Source organism: Topomyia yanbarensis, chromosome 1, assembly GCF_030247195.1.
Source record: "Topomyia yanbarensis strain Yona2022 chromosome 1, ASM3024719v1, whole genome shotgun sequence".
NCBI classification, from domain to species: domain Eukaryota; kingdom Metazoa; phylum Arthropoda; class Insecta; order Diptera; family Culicidae; genus Topomyia; species Topomyia yanbarensis.
Genome location: NC_080670.1, coordinates 199338666 through 199353827, shown reverse-complemented (window position 1 = coordinate 199353827; position 15162 = coordinate 199338666). Strand labels below are relative to the sequence as shown.

Below are 15162 nucleotides of genomic sequence, written 5' to 3'. Positions count from 1 at the left end.
ATTTCGACCAGCTTATTCTGCTAAGAGTTGAGTAACAAACGTATAAACTGCCGAGTTATTAGCGAAAGAGAAAGTGAACAAAGAGAAACTGTCATTTGCACTTAGGACCATTTGACATGTTTGGCTAGATTTATAGTTTTATTTAAAAAGATGAGCTCTGTCGGTTTTTGTAATATTGTCGCTGCAGCACTATTCTGCAATGCGCTGAACAGTCCAGCGACGCGAAGATTTCTACCGACGTCAGTGGAATTGTCATTTCATGTTTTGACATTTTTGTTTTGAAATAAAGAAATATATTCTGATCTGAATAAACAATATTAAAATTTCAAGATAAAAGCAAGTGATAATTAATCGTTATCTAAATAGTGGTATAAATATGGTCAATGTCATTCATGCAGTCCAACAACAGCATGCAGTACCGAACACCGTGTATCATGCCCTTTATGCACATTATTATTTGAGAATGAGCAAAAAAGATATTGCTACAATTTACGGCAAGAACTTGTCCACAATTTATTCGTGGTTAAGAAAGTTCGAAAATGAGGGTGTCTACCAACGGAAAAAGTGGATCCAAATCTACAAGAAGTTCAACGCGGAAATGAGATTATGGTTAGTGCAATTGTACCAGGAGCATCCTTTGCTATTTTTGGACGAAGCTAAGGAGAAGTTTCAGAAGCACTTTCAAATAAGCATAAGTGTCTCCTCGGTTTGTTTCATTCTGCATGAAGCTGGACTCTCGTGGAAGACGGTTGAAAGAAGGGCTATTCAAATACGGGAGGCAGAGATAGTTAGATTCATGCAAGAACTTCTGGCTATTCCGTGGGACCTTTATCATTTGGTGTTCTTGGACGAAGTGAGTTTTGACAACAGGGATATGTTACGCCGTAAGGGATATGGTGTTATGGGGGCAAAAAGTTATTTATAGTGGTGAATTTTGCCGCAGACCACGTTTATCTTTCTTGTGTTTCTTGGGATCAGACAGAATTTTGGATAGTTTTTGGACGGATGGAACGTTTAACCGCACTAAACTTTAGACTGCGTTCGCGAGTTCGCACTACGAAATCCGAAAGTCTATCAATATCCAGGATTGCATTCAGTTTGGATAAAAAAATATTGGTAAAATTAAGAATGTTCCGCTCTTAGCAAAAAACAACCAACGCCTACTATTAGGTTGAAAGTAAAACTATTAAATTAATCAAGAATAATAATCAAAATAAAAGTTTTCCTTTTAGGCTAATGAAGAATAGTAGTCAAAATAAATGTTTTATTTTCAAACTAAGAGTATGCGTTGGTTGTTTTTTGCTAAGAGTGGAAAAATCTTATTTTTACCAACATTTTTTTCTGTGTGGGACAAGAATTCACTGCGATGCTAACATTAGTATAGATATCTGCGATCAATAGGCATAATACCAATATTCCTTCCGGCGTACTGTCCCTTCTTCAATCCCATAGAAATAGTTTTCGGTCTTATGAAAAAACGCTTGCAACGAACACGACAAGAGAATACACCAATTATGAGTGACGTATGCGAAACTATAAGCTATTTTAATCAATATTCCTGTGAAAGCCTGTTCGCTCATTGCGGTTACTATTACGAGGAAAATTTCTACCCCGAAAAAGGACTACAACAAGATCCAGCGAATATAGGTTTGAACATGATTCCTGAGTGACTGTGTTATACTATCTTACAATTAATACTTCAATTCCAAAAACAGTTGGACTATTGGACTAAACATATACCACTAATTTACTAAAATAGCGATGATTATTTATTATTCAAAATAATATTAAAAAGAAAGTTAGTGTTCCAAGTGCTGCAGAAGTTCGCGAATCGGGTAAAGCATCGGTCCTATTCTGATGACGCTAAGCGGATATGCATTATGTGTGATCGATGTCCGGACAGTTTGTCACACTATCAGCTAAAACCTTACATAGCTCTGACTCCACCGGACGCACTGCGAATTGCACAGCAACAATAATCTCCTCTGCGGATCTTCCCTTTGAAATCATTCCCTCCAGCTTCTGCGCAACATTTGACAAAATGGAAACCGCTGAAGTATCTCCGTTATATATTTCCTCGACGTCTTTTAACCAGTCCACATTCACTACTTGTGCAACCGATGCACCGCGATGAACGGATTGCATTCTTGCGGCTTCTGAAATACCTGTCCACCTGAAATATTTGGCGAGTTCCAATGGAGGCGAAGAAGCCTTCTTCATTTCCTCCTGTTTGTGCGCAGCTGACGAGTGAATTGTATTAGCCCACAATAACCAAGAACTATGGTGGCCTTCCAATTCAGGATGACTCTGTTTTAACTCAGTGGCTAATTCCGCATCATCACGGGTGTAATAGGCTCCAGAACAATCGGGATTGTTTGGTGACATTAATTGTTTGAGGACTGCGCGTTGGTCTCGACGTTTACGGAGTATGCATGAATGAAAATCTTCACGGTTTTGGCTTTTAAGCCCATTTCGGCCCATTGTTATCAAATTCTATTTGCCTCGATACATGCCTGGCAGCAAATTTCCAAATGCAATCCATCACGTCCTTTGGAGAATCTCCAACAACCGTTCTGGTTCCCACTACTCTAGGGCGCATTTGTCCACGGAATAACCGACGAAAGAATAAACCTTCGAAGTACAAATATTTCTCCTTAGCTACTTCCAGCATATTAACATCATCGTCTTTTGAAGGGTCAAGATCTTGAAATCCAATTGGCGGATCTTCAATTAAGTCATTCTGAACATGCAACGTGTCTTGGAAAGAAGGTGAAGAGGGTTTCCATTGTTGAGAAGGAAAATATTCAGTGTCCGTATCTTCAAGGTCTTCCAAATATTCCTCCTCCTCGTACCTGTTTTTAACAACATAAGTTATGAAGGAATTTGTATCTCGAAATGTAAATGTTACTTACTCGTTCCATTTGTTATTAAACCTCACATATAAAGCGGCAAGAACCACCTACTGTAAATGAATAAAATAAACAAAGGAATTTTCGTCAATAAAACTATAGTTAATCTCATATTTTGTGTTCTCATAATTATAGTCGACTACTAAAAATCAATCACTTTCTTATTTATTTTAATCATGTGAGATCATGACAAATGAATATCATAATATAAAACTTTTAAATGCGAATGTATGGCTCTAATTTGAATTTTTTTCCTTAAGAATCGCAAAAAGATTGGTTTTGAATTATTTGTTTATAATCAACACATTTAACAAAGTCTACACTACATCAAGAAATGAACTTCGCTGGGGTAACGTATGCTGACGAGCACGCAGAAGAATCAGGCCTTTTGAATCAATAAAACGTTTAGTTGAATCTAAAACATGGCGAATGACTGTTTCAAACTGAAATGGACGTTTTTCGAAAGCATGTATTTGGTTTAGTTCAACAAATACTACTGTTTACATTTTAAATAGAAACATTGTTGAATCAAAATAAAATTTGTTAGATCTAACTGATCCCTTTGTTAAAATCCAACAGAATCTTTGTTTAATTTCAACTAAATTTGAGTTGTTCTCTCCTTTGGTTAATACAAAAGATTTGTTTTTGTTTCATCGAACTTGTTTGTTCGGTTAAACTTATCATGATTTTGTTGTTTCAAACGAAATTTTTGTTGAAACTACTAAAAAGTCAACAAATGAATTTGTTGGTAATTTCAACCAACAGTATTGATTGAATCAAACTTGAATCTTGTTTGTTACTATATCAAACGGGAAAATTATTTAAAACCAAAATTTGTTTATTTTTACTATTTTTTTCTGCGATCAGAAGCGACTTCTGATTTTTGTCTGCAGACACAATAAAATAGGAATTTTATTCGTCATTTAATGACCCAATTGGATTTTGAGCCTTACTCATATGTTTGTTGAGAAGTCATCTTATTTCACAAGAACCGAAGTTTGATTCAAAAATGAATCTTTCAGCCCAATATTTGAATATTCGCACTAAGCGTACACGTTACGCCCACCCGGGCGCTTAACAACACACCAGTGTGGCCAACAACCCGAAAACCGGGATTGGTAAAGCAATTTTTGACATTCCCTCATTATCCGAGCGAGCGGACGAGTTTGTTCTCTCACTTTCTCTTTCGCAGCGAAGCGATCGACTGAAGTGCAGACTCGAGCCAGCGAGAGAAGAACAAAAAAAACCAACCAACCGTCGCCAAGTTCGGATCGCAAACACTATTCGTCGTCGCCCGTCGGTCGGTCGCATCGCATTCGCATACTCGCGTCGCATACGCAAGCAAGCAGAAGAACGGTGCTGATGGTGTGTTTTGTGTGGTGCGTCGCGGTATTGTAAGGTATGGTAGATGAACCTGAACAGCAAAGCGCAGTGAAAAGAAAATTGAATCATCGTCGTCGTCGTCGCGTCTTGTGCGGGGTGCTGCTAATCGGTTGTGACCGTCGCGAAAAGGTACCGAGAAAAGTGCATTATCTTTCGGTGCAATTCGGTGGTTCCTATTGAGCGCTAGTATTCGTCAAGTGAATGTTGGAAAAAGTGTAACAATTACAATTTAAATAGCCACAGCCACAAACAATATGGGCGAATGAGTGCTTTCACGAGAGAGGGATAGAGAGAAAAGAATCACGTCCGATGGGAGAGAACGAGAGCGAGCGTGCTTATGGATAACATCAGAGTGCGATCAAACAGCGTATAGACTTCGGTGGTGTTGAATAAAGAAGACCGACGAAGAAGCAAATTCGGATCAAATTTTAAAGTGCAATGTTTTCTTCGGAAAGGTGCCGTACGCGATAGTGGAGTGTCAGGTTTTTCCTGTTTGAAATAAAATAAAAATATTCCGATTCAACAAAAGCGTGCTTATTGGTTTGTCGACAGAAAAAAAGCGATCAAACAGGGAAAGTGACGATTCTGGAAAACGGGGAAAGGATAATTAGCATAGCAGTCCAAATGTATCATCATCATCATCATCGTCGTCGGTCGGGTTCGAATGTCAAGGATTACTAGCTTGCTAATGAGATTTTTTTTGTAAACGTGGCGGCGGCGACGGCGGAGTGACAACACTTTCGGAAGTGTATTTCGCTGTGAGCAAAAACCGCGCGGCGCAAACGAGTGGGCGAAAGGGAAAAAAAATTCGCCAGCCAACTAAAACTAAAAATTACTTCAAACAGCAGAGGCGGCGATTGTTCCATTGGTGATCGAAACGGGTAGGTATTCTTATACTACATTTATACAGCGCCAGCAGGTGCGTGGGAGGGTTTGGCGGTATTTTGTGCGATCACATGAAGTTACGACGCAGCCGGTTTCCAGCACGAGGGGGTGGGATATTGATAATTGAGTCACATCAGCGTCGGGTTTGCTTTTTATTTGTTTAAAATGTTCGCGCGATTGCGGCATAGCCTGTCAACAAGCTTCGCTTATTGTGTTGATGGAACTGATTTCAGTTCCTTGAGATGTGGTCTAAAAAGGTGCAACTGTAGGATTTTAATAGCAGAAGTTGTTAGTATCGCTCTCTGCGTCGGGTGAATTTTCTGGGAGTACGGATAAGTTTTAAATTAGAGCTTCATTCCCAAACTGCTGAATAAATATTTAGGTATCAATTCGGGTAGACACAATTTTTGCTACACTTGTCCAATATTAGATTAGGTAGGAGTTTTGAGTGGGCCTTCGACACAACTAAAATGATATTTCGCAGTGGTTATATCACAATACATGCATTTTTAGCGGATGATGGCGAATAAATAATGGACAAGCCGTTAAAATGTCACTGGACCTTCACAAACTATCATCAAAATATGACGATGTATTGGCAGCTGTGTGACCGTGTTCTGACTGGTCGTCGCTTGGAGAAGATGGAATGCAGGTAATCCTCTATAAATATACATTATAACAAGTGTTGCTTTACTTTTGCCTATTTAACCCTTAGATGCGCAATGATGGTTTAAAACAATATTGCAAAAATATCTTCAAATAATCAGCTTTGGTGGAATATTCACAAAATTGGAAAAGAAGAAACCTTTAAGTGTCAAAAACTCAACGGTATTGTTTACATCCAATCAAGACACTATTTGCAACAGCCACGGCGAAGATACGTAGGAGTTAACGCAAATTATTATACATCGGATGATCACCCACATGCAGAATCCGTGGCACGTGCTGGTTTCCAGATCGAATGCTTAGTCAGTTTAAACCATTTGAGTCTCGGGCTGGAAATGTTTTTTCTTTCGTTGGTCGTATATTGTTCTTTATGCCAACTATTTTGAACCGGATGGTCAAACATCCGGCAGCGAAATTGTGTCTGTACAAATTTTGTTCACCTGTTAACTCCAATCAAAAATCAGTTTGGACATCGTCTACGTTAACGATTAGCCTAACGAAGCTGATCGATGATTAATATTGCCTTAGCTTCTCCCCGTGGAACGTTAGCTAGCAGAAGATACTTTTGTATCGTTTACTTCATTTGGCGCTGACCTCCAAGAGCAGGCAAACGCTAGCTTAAACACTAATAAAAATAGTGAGCCATCGTCCACTCGGCTCGTACCGCCAACAGCTGAATAAAGTAGAAAATCTAATGACCCTCATCGGTGCAAAGGCGTTCGTTGTGGGTTGAATTGATGGTTAGAGCGAACTTTCGTAAATCGAGAACGGAACGGCTGACTGGCGAGTATATGAAGGAGCTAGGGATGATAGCTGTGTTCATACTTTGTCGTCAATGAAGTAGGTTGCAGTGCGCAAGGCCAGTCAAGAAGCAGTTTGGTTTCGAAATATGCGGTGAGATTTTGAATAACCTCAAATTGATCCTGTAGAAATGCTTAACGACAATCAACGCTGTATTCATTTCGTCGGATCGGAAAGAAGCAGTCGACGATAGAATCACATCAACGCCTAGAATTTTTTTGTAAGAGGCCGGAAGCGATGAGAAAGAGTGCAAAAGCTGTTCTACTGTGCTATTAAAGATGCTAGTTGATGCATCTACCGTTAGTCTCGTAGCTAGCAATCGTCGAGACGAAGTTCAGAGGTCGCCAGCAATTACCGAATCATCGACCGGATCCCCAACCGGACAAACCCGTTCGCGCATTCACACAGTTCAGTTCATTGTGTGCTGATTTCAGCAAACACCTTCCCGAGTTCAGTAGTGGTTCCTTGGTGCTACATTTTGTTCCTTGGTGCTACATTTTATTTTATAATGAGAGTTCCAACGTACTTTATAGGACATCTTGAAAAGCTTTCTATACCACCTTATGGATTTTTATGGCACTTTCACGCTGGTTTTATGGCACTCACTTATAACTGGAATATCGCTCTCTGAGCACGGCTTCTCGCTCTGAGACAGGCAGCGTACTGGGCGTCTCATTCCACGAGTAAGCTGGACGCCGTCTACTGCGTTATTCAAGTTTTCGCGGCATTGTGGCATCATAGGCCGTCACCATCCTTCCGGTTAGATCAGCCGCATCAACGTTCTCGATCCCGCTGTCCAGCCGTAGTACTTCCACGAAGAGATCTTTGTTAAAGGCTTTCATCTCCAACTTTCGATCGCCGGTCATCGTTCTCCGTGCTGCAGTAGGATTTCGTTAGCCAATACGGTAGCGAATCGCCTGGTTGTCGCTATGGGTTTTTACAAATCTATGAAATGTTGAAATCTGCTGTCAATTCAAAACAAAAAAAAATTATTTGAAAATCTCAGATTAAAAATTACTTTTGTCATAACAATTTTTCTGCGAGGAGATACAAGATTCGTTGTTTCAAGCATTTCTAAGACATTTGGTATAGGAAATAATTTAAAATCAGCATTTTCAAATCCCGGTATCGACTCAAATCCAGAATCCAAGTTCCATAAAGGCTATCTTAAAAAATAAGGGTGCCAGTAGATCTCGACGTTTCATTACATCCTAAGCCCTTTAGCATCAAAAATTCGAATTCAATCTTTGAATCTTCTAAGGGTCCGTTGTGTTTTTTTACACGTGAAAATTTTTGTGCTTTAGCCGTTTGTAGGGTAGATGATTACTATTTCATATGAGCCGTTACGTTAACCGAGCATCATACAAAGTATCACGAATGGGTACTCCGAAGCGACATTCAAACACGTAGCATCGAAAGACAATACAAACAAATCTGTTTTTTGGTTATTTACAGAAGTCATAGGACGACAGAATGCAACTCATGAAATAAAGAATGGAAAAAAAAAGTTTCTGTGACCCGCAACATAATATTTAGTCTGTTCAAGTCGTCGCAAGTTCTTATGAGTAGCAAACATTTTAGCTCTTCCATTACCAGTCTTCCCATGAACATCAATAGGTTTTCATCTGTGTGCAAAATTTCGTGCGCGCGTTCAACAAACTTCAAACTCGGATATCTGTTTCTGAACCTTTGACGAATATTCCCTTAGTGTCTTTTGAATGGACTTAGACACGCCAGTGCTGTAGATTGCTCTAATACGGTTATACGAGTGGATACCAGGTTTGCTTGTGAGAGGTAGCCACATTCGGCGGCATGACCTTAGCAGCCCCACACCGCATTTTAGGTACTGAGCAAACCTTAGGCCCCACAACAACAAAATGATTACAAACATTAACTTTTCTAGGGAACGGTTCATTCTGGGCAATGGATTTCTGGGAAATGGCTCTCTGAGGAATGGTATACAACCACCATGGGATCATGAAATGTGACTACGTACAAAGAGTGCAAATTAAACTCCAAACAATAGCGACGAACCAGGTGGCCACTTCGAGTGCGAGTAGTGAGTGACAAGCGTCTGCAGGAGAGGCAGGTCTTGTGCTGAATCTGATGTTAGCACCTAAAACCAGTAGTAGCATACCCAATGAAGGACTGAGATTTGGGAGGACCAACTCGGCGAGGCTCAGGAAGAAAGCGCTGAACGTCGAGATGAAGTAAGGAATGGTAACCTACTGCGCCCCCTTTATAAAGTGAGTATCGATCTGAGTTGAAGTAGTTGGGAAGGAATGTGACAAAAACCCACCGCATTCAGAAAGGCGAGATGCTCTTCGCACTGAAGAAAGACTCTGCGATCATGAACTTAGGCTTCATTGAAAAGTCGTTGGTCAATGAAGCAACCCTATCCCACGTGACAGTGGTTAACAGTGCAGGAACTTCAACATCACAGCACAAGACGAGTTGAGATGTGCGCTGAAGCAGCAATGTGATCTGGGAAATACACCAGATGGATATGGTAATTCGGATGAGGCAGGAGCACAAGCAAATTGTTGAAATATGCCGAATCAAGGTTTGGTGATCAGTGTGTTCATTGAACTGTTCGTAAATTTAGCGATCAAATGAAAAGGCGCTTGAAATGCAAAATTCCAAAGGCCCCGACAGATCTATTTTGAGTAGAATATGTGGTGAGACACAATGTGTACCTACACATTGCAAGAAACTGCACGATAAGTAATCGAAGTGCATATTCTGTGCAAAGGAGGACGAGAATAATCACATGACGGAAGGCTAATCATTAAGGGTTTTTTTCCGAAGCATGATACGGCAAGATAGAAGCAGAAATAATCGAAGATGTGCAGGTCCCCAATGTCGAACTTCAAACAATGACGAAAGCTTTAAAAGTTAAGGCTCCAGGTCTGGATGGAATCCCTAAGGTGGCATTGAACAATTTGATTCTGACATTCCCGGATGTGTTCAGGACAGTAATGAAATGCCTCAAAGATGGCTACTTACTAGATGGATGAAGGATCCAAAATGCTGGAGCTTCGGTCAAAATCAGGAAAACTGTCGAAGGATTCACCATCCTCCAGGCCTGCTGAATATCTTTGCACGGAGCGAGAAAGGGGTCTGTCAGACAGTTCGGCTTCCAGATCAACGATCGAAGAAATTCGGGTAGTCATAGAACAGGACCAGATAACGATAAACGTCAACATGGTTTACGATATTCTGAAAAGCTAGAGCCGAGTACTGGTCTACGACACCAATTCAGAGTAAAAGTCGATGAGGGTCACGGTGGGAGTGCCACAAGCCGCTATACCTGGCCCAAAGCTTTTTGGTAACTTAATATTTACATAATAGCGTTCTATCTCCAAAGCTGGCTGGCTATACGAGTTGGCCTAGTTGGATTGGTTGCATAGTTTTTTTTTGGTGATCGTGTTCACGACTAAGGTACAACTTAGTTACAACTGCTCTTGACAACTTTTTGGGCGTTTTTGGTTCTAAAGCCTTTTAGTTTCAGTTAGCATATGTCTTTGCCCATCAAGGCTCGAAAGAAGATGTATAAAAGATATAGTACGCCTAAAAACCGACAATGACTGGGCAGTGCGTAAGCCTTTTGTACCTGAAGGCATAAAATAGACCCCACTTGCGGTCCTTAGCTTCCTGCCCAGTAACTCCTAGTCCTGGCCTCCTCGTGGCGTCGACTGGGATACGAGTAACCTTTGTAAAGATCGGGTAACCAACCCCGGTGGGAACTTTGGTCGTATGCTGGCAGGGAAGGGGGGGGGGGGGGTTACCCTTCTTCGGAAGGTATAAACCTGTCCTGGTGCCCAGGTGGGACCTTAAGCAGTCCTGGCACGATGGCCCACCGGCGAGACAGGTGGTTGGCATAGGCCCTATAAGCCGCCCCTTAAAAAACCCACATAACGAACAATACAGAAGAGAATACGACCCAGAACAATCGGCAACGACCCAGGCGACGAATAAAGGATCACGATTGGAAACTCGGAACATGGAACTGCAGATCGCTCGGCTTCGCAGGATGTGGCAGGATAATCTACGACGAACTACACCCCCGAAACTTCGATATCGTGGCGCTGCAGGAACTTTGCTGGACGGGACAGAAGGTGTGGAAAAGCGGGCATCGAGCGGCTACCTTCTACCAGAGCTGTGGTACAACCAACGAGCTGGGAACCGGCTTCATAGTGCTGGGCAAGATGCGCCAACGTGTGATCGGGTGGCAGCCGATCAACGCAAGGATGTGCAAGTTGAGGATCAAAGGCCGTTTCTTCAACTACAGCATCATCAACGTGCACTGCCCACACGAAGGGAGACCCGACGACGAGAAAGAAGCGTTCTACATGCAGCTGGAGCAGACATACGACGGGTGCCCTCTGCGAGACGTGAAAATTGTCATCGGCGACATGAACGCACAGGTAGAAAGGGAGGCAATGTACAGACCGGTGATCGGGCCTAACAGCCTGCATCCCGTATCAAATGACAACGGCCAACGATGTGTGAACTTCGCTGCCTCCCGTGGAATGGTAATCCGAAGCACCTTCTTCCCTCGCAAAGATATCCACAAAGTCACCTGGAGATCACCGAACCAAGTAACAAAAAATCAAATCGACCACGTTCTAATCGACGGTAGATTCTTCTCGGACATCACAAACGTCCGCACTTATCGCAGTGCGAATATAGATTCGGACCACCACCTGGTTGCAGTATGCTTACGCTCAAAACTTTCGACAGTGCATAGCTCTCGTCGAAGCCGAACGCCGCGGTTAAACATCGAGCGGCTACAAGATGGCAGAGTGGCTCAAGAATACGCGCAGCAGCTGGAAGTGGCACTACCAACGGAAGAGCAGCTAGGCGCAGTTGCCCTTGAAGATGGCTGGAGAGATATCCGATCCGCCATAGGTAGCACCGCAGCCACTGCACTAGGTACGGTGGGTCCGGACCGAAGAAGCGACTGGTACGACGGCGAATGCGAGCAGTTAGTCGAAGAGAAGAATGCAGCATGGGCGAGAATGCTGCAACACCGCACGAGGGCGAACGAGGCGCGATATAAACAGGCACGGAACAGGCAGAACTCGGTTTTCCGGACCACAAAGCGCCAGCAGGAAGACCGAGATCGCGAAGCGATGGAGCAGCTGTACCGCGCTAAAGACACACGGAAATTCTACGAGAAGTTGAACCGCTCGCGCAGGGGCCACGTACCACAGGCCGACATGTGCAGAGATACAAACGGGAATCTTCTCACGGACCAGTGTGAGGTGATCCAGAGGTGGCGGCAGCACTACGAAGAACACCTGAACGGCGATGCAGCAGACGACGAGGATGGCACGGTAACGCACCTGGGAGCACGCGCGGAAGACATTACACTACCGGCTCCGGATCTCCAAGAAATCCAGGAGGAGATCAGCCGGCTCAAAAATAATAAAGCCGCTGGGGTTGACCAAATACCAAACGAGCTACTAAAACACGGTGGCGAGCCACTGGCTAAAGCGCTGCACTGGGTGATTACCAAGATTTGGGAGGAGGAGATTTTACCGGAGGAGTGGATGGAAGGTGTCCTGTGTCCTATCTACAAAAAGGGCGACAAGCTGGATTGCTGTAATTACCGAGCAATCACCCTGCTGAACACCGCCTACAAGGTACTCTCCCAAATACTATGCCGTCGACTATCACCAATTGCAAGAGAGTTCGTGGGGCAGTACCAGGCGGGTTTCATGAGCGAACGATCTACCACGGACCAGGTGTTCGCTCTTCGTCAAGTACTGCAGAAATGCCGCGAGTACAATGTGCCCACACATCATTTGTTCATCGACTTCAAAGCCGCATACGACACTATCGATCGAGATCAGCTATGGCAGATTATGCACGAGTACGGATTCCCGGACAAACTGACGCGATTAGTGAAGGCGGCGATGGATCGGGTGATGTGCGTAGTACGTGTCTCAGGGACGCTCTCGAGTCCCTTCGAATCACGCAGAGGGTTACGGCAAGGTGATGGTCTCTCGTGTCTGTTATTCAACATCGCGCTGGAAGGTGTAATAAGAAGAGCAGGGATCGACACGAGTGGTACGATTTTCACAAAGTCCGTTCAGCTACTTGGCTTCGCCGATGACGTTGATATTATTGCACGAAACTTTGAGAAGATGGAGGAAGCCTACATCAGACTGAAAAGAGAAGCCAAGCGCGTCGGACTTGCCATCAACACGTCGAAGACAAAGTACATGATAGGAAGAGGTTCACGAGAAGAGAATGAGAACCGCCCGCTTCGAGTTTGCATTGGTGGCGACGAAATCGAGGTGGTTGAAGAGTTTGTGTACTTGGGCTCACTGGTGACCGCCGACAATGATACCAGCAGAGAGATTCGTAGACGCATCGTGGCAGGAAATCGTGCTTACTTTGGCCTCCGCAAGACACTTCGGTCGAACAGAGTTCACCGTCGTACGAAGCTGACCATCTACAAGACGCTGATTAGACCGGTAGTTCTCTACGGGCACGAGACCTGGACCATGCTCGTGGAGGACCAACGCGCACTTGGTGTCTTCGAACGGAAAGTGCTGCGTACCATCTACGGTGCAGTGCAGATGGAAGACGGCACATGGAGACGGCGAATGAACCATGAGTTGCATCAGCTGTTGGGGGAGCCGCCCATCTGTCATACCGCGAAAATCGGACGACTACGGTGGGCCGGGCACGTAGCCAGAATGTCGGACAATAGCTCGGTGAAAACGGTTCTCAATTGCAATCCGACCGGTACAAGAAGACGTGGCGCGCAGCGAGCACGATGGATCGACCAGGTGGAAGACGATTTGCGGACCCTTCGCAGACTGCGTGGCTGGCGACGCGCGGCCATGGACCGAGTGGAATGGAGGAATCTTTTGTATACGGCACAGGCCACTTCGGCCTTAATCTGTCAATAAATAAAAAGCGCCCAAAAACCAAATTTACAATTACAGATTACATGCCAAACGAAACAGTTTTTGGAAACCTCGCAAGGAGGATGGAAAGAGCCGTCTCGATGGTCAAATGGCAACATGTTCGGCATAATGCACAGATCGGAAGATCGAAGAAATCTGAATGTGTCGTTGGTGGAATACGAAAAGAACGCAGTTTTTATCAGGTTGCTACTGCTTTAGGAAGTATCTACATCAGTTTGGTCACGCACCTTCAACCTATTGTTTACCGGAATGAAAAGGTATGGAATGAACTCCTCAGATTCAAGGAAATGAGAATATCGTCAAAGGGATGTGAAAAGCCGTGGAGAATGGTTGCAGAGATTCTAGTTGAGCTATAGATGAAATAGAGAAGACATCAATGAAGTAAGCGACCAGAGCAGACATTCCTAATATGCACACCCTACCGGTTGTCCCGTGTAGTTGGCTAGTTCCATTCCGCCGGAGCTCGCTAGCTCGAGTAGTTTGCGTAGATGCACTGGTAGCAGTTCGTCGAGGCGCCAATGTACCAGATGTCACGCTTTGCCTGTGATCACAGAACCGATCCCAGCACCCTACCGGAAAGCTCGTTAATAGACTAGATCCACCGCTGAGGAGTAAATGGTAGCGATCCGAGTTGATATTCGGAGGTAATTGGCTTAAGTATGTAGAGGATCTAAATAGTCTAAAGTAACGGCGTTCAATAAAAATGAGAATTATTCCAATACCTTTCTGTAATTAAAGAAAAGAGCGTAATTTTTTTTCTCTCGAAAATAATTGCTTTCTGGACTCCCTAGAAATGGGTGTCATGTGTCTTTCCGCTCGAGTGCTGTCAGTTCAATCGAAGATGGCGTCGAAACAGCAAGCACTCCGCGAGCGTGTTGTAGGGTTTTACGAAACGCATGGTCACCGTGGAAGAAAATTTACGGTGGGCCACTTTCGAGACGAAAACGTGCCCAGTGAGTACAATTTACCAATGACTCAAAGATGAGCAATTGAATGGATCAAATAACGCGAACAAGTTTAATGAGCCTTTCCACTAAGTGATACTTTATTGTAGTTCCGTGAGCAAAAGGGAAGGAGTTTTAGTGTGACTTGCAATAAACGTGCATACCATACAGTGCCAATAAATTACAGGTCAGACAATTGATGCTCTTTAAACCTTAATATATCGAAAATCTCACATGCGAAAGCTCGACATGTGGATGGGTCAAATGCATTCACTAGTAGAATGTATCATTTCGATAATCGAGCTAGCTTAGAGTTGTAGATACCAAAAATTAAATAGCAACTTTATAAGTCAGGTCAGAAAAAGGTGTGACTACTAATTGCTTGCCAAACGAAATATTATTTATTAATTATTAATCGTTTATTTTATATGCATTATTACATAATTTGTAAAGTTTTTAAAAATGCCACTAAATCACACAAACACACCAAAAAAGCTTACAGAAACTCTCAAAACGTGAAAAAATGTTAAACATGCAGCAAAATTCCAGCATAGGCTGAATGGGTTTAAATTGAAGAAAGTAGTTATGTAGTCTTTTTAGAGGTTGTACAACCCTTTGGACCTTGTTTAG

The 15162-nt window shown here is 43.3% G+C and overlaps 1 protein-coding gene and 2 pseudogenes across 1 annotated transcript in view; 2 read left to right on the top strand and 1 right to left on the bottom strand.

Moving 5' to 3' along the window:
- Positions 1 to 376: 376 nt before the first annotated feature.
- On the top strand, positions 377 to 1670 carry LOC131676470 (uncharacterized; annotated as a pseudogene).
- A 208-nt stretch (positions 1671 to 1878) lies between these two features.
- On the bottom strand, positions 1879 to 7320 carry LOC131676150 (uncharacterized; annotated as a pseudogene).
- The window catches only part of LOC131687425 (serine-rich adhesin for platelets), a 35812-nt gene continuing 24802 nt past the window's right edge, over positions 4153 to 15162 (top strand). Inside the window, exon 1 of the mRNA XM_058971506.1 lies at positions 4153 to 5173. The gene's annotated coding sequence lies outside the window, so the exon portion shown is untranslated. The remainder of the gene's footprint in view (positions 5174 to 15162) is intronic.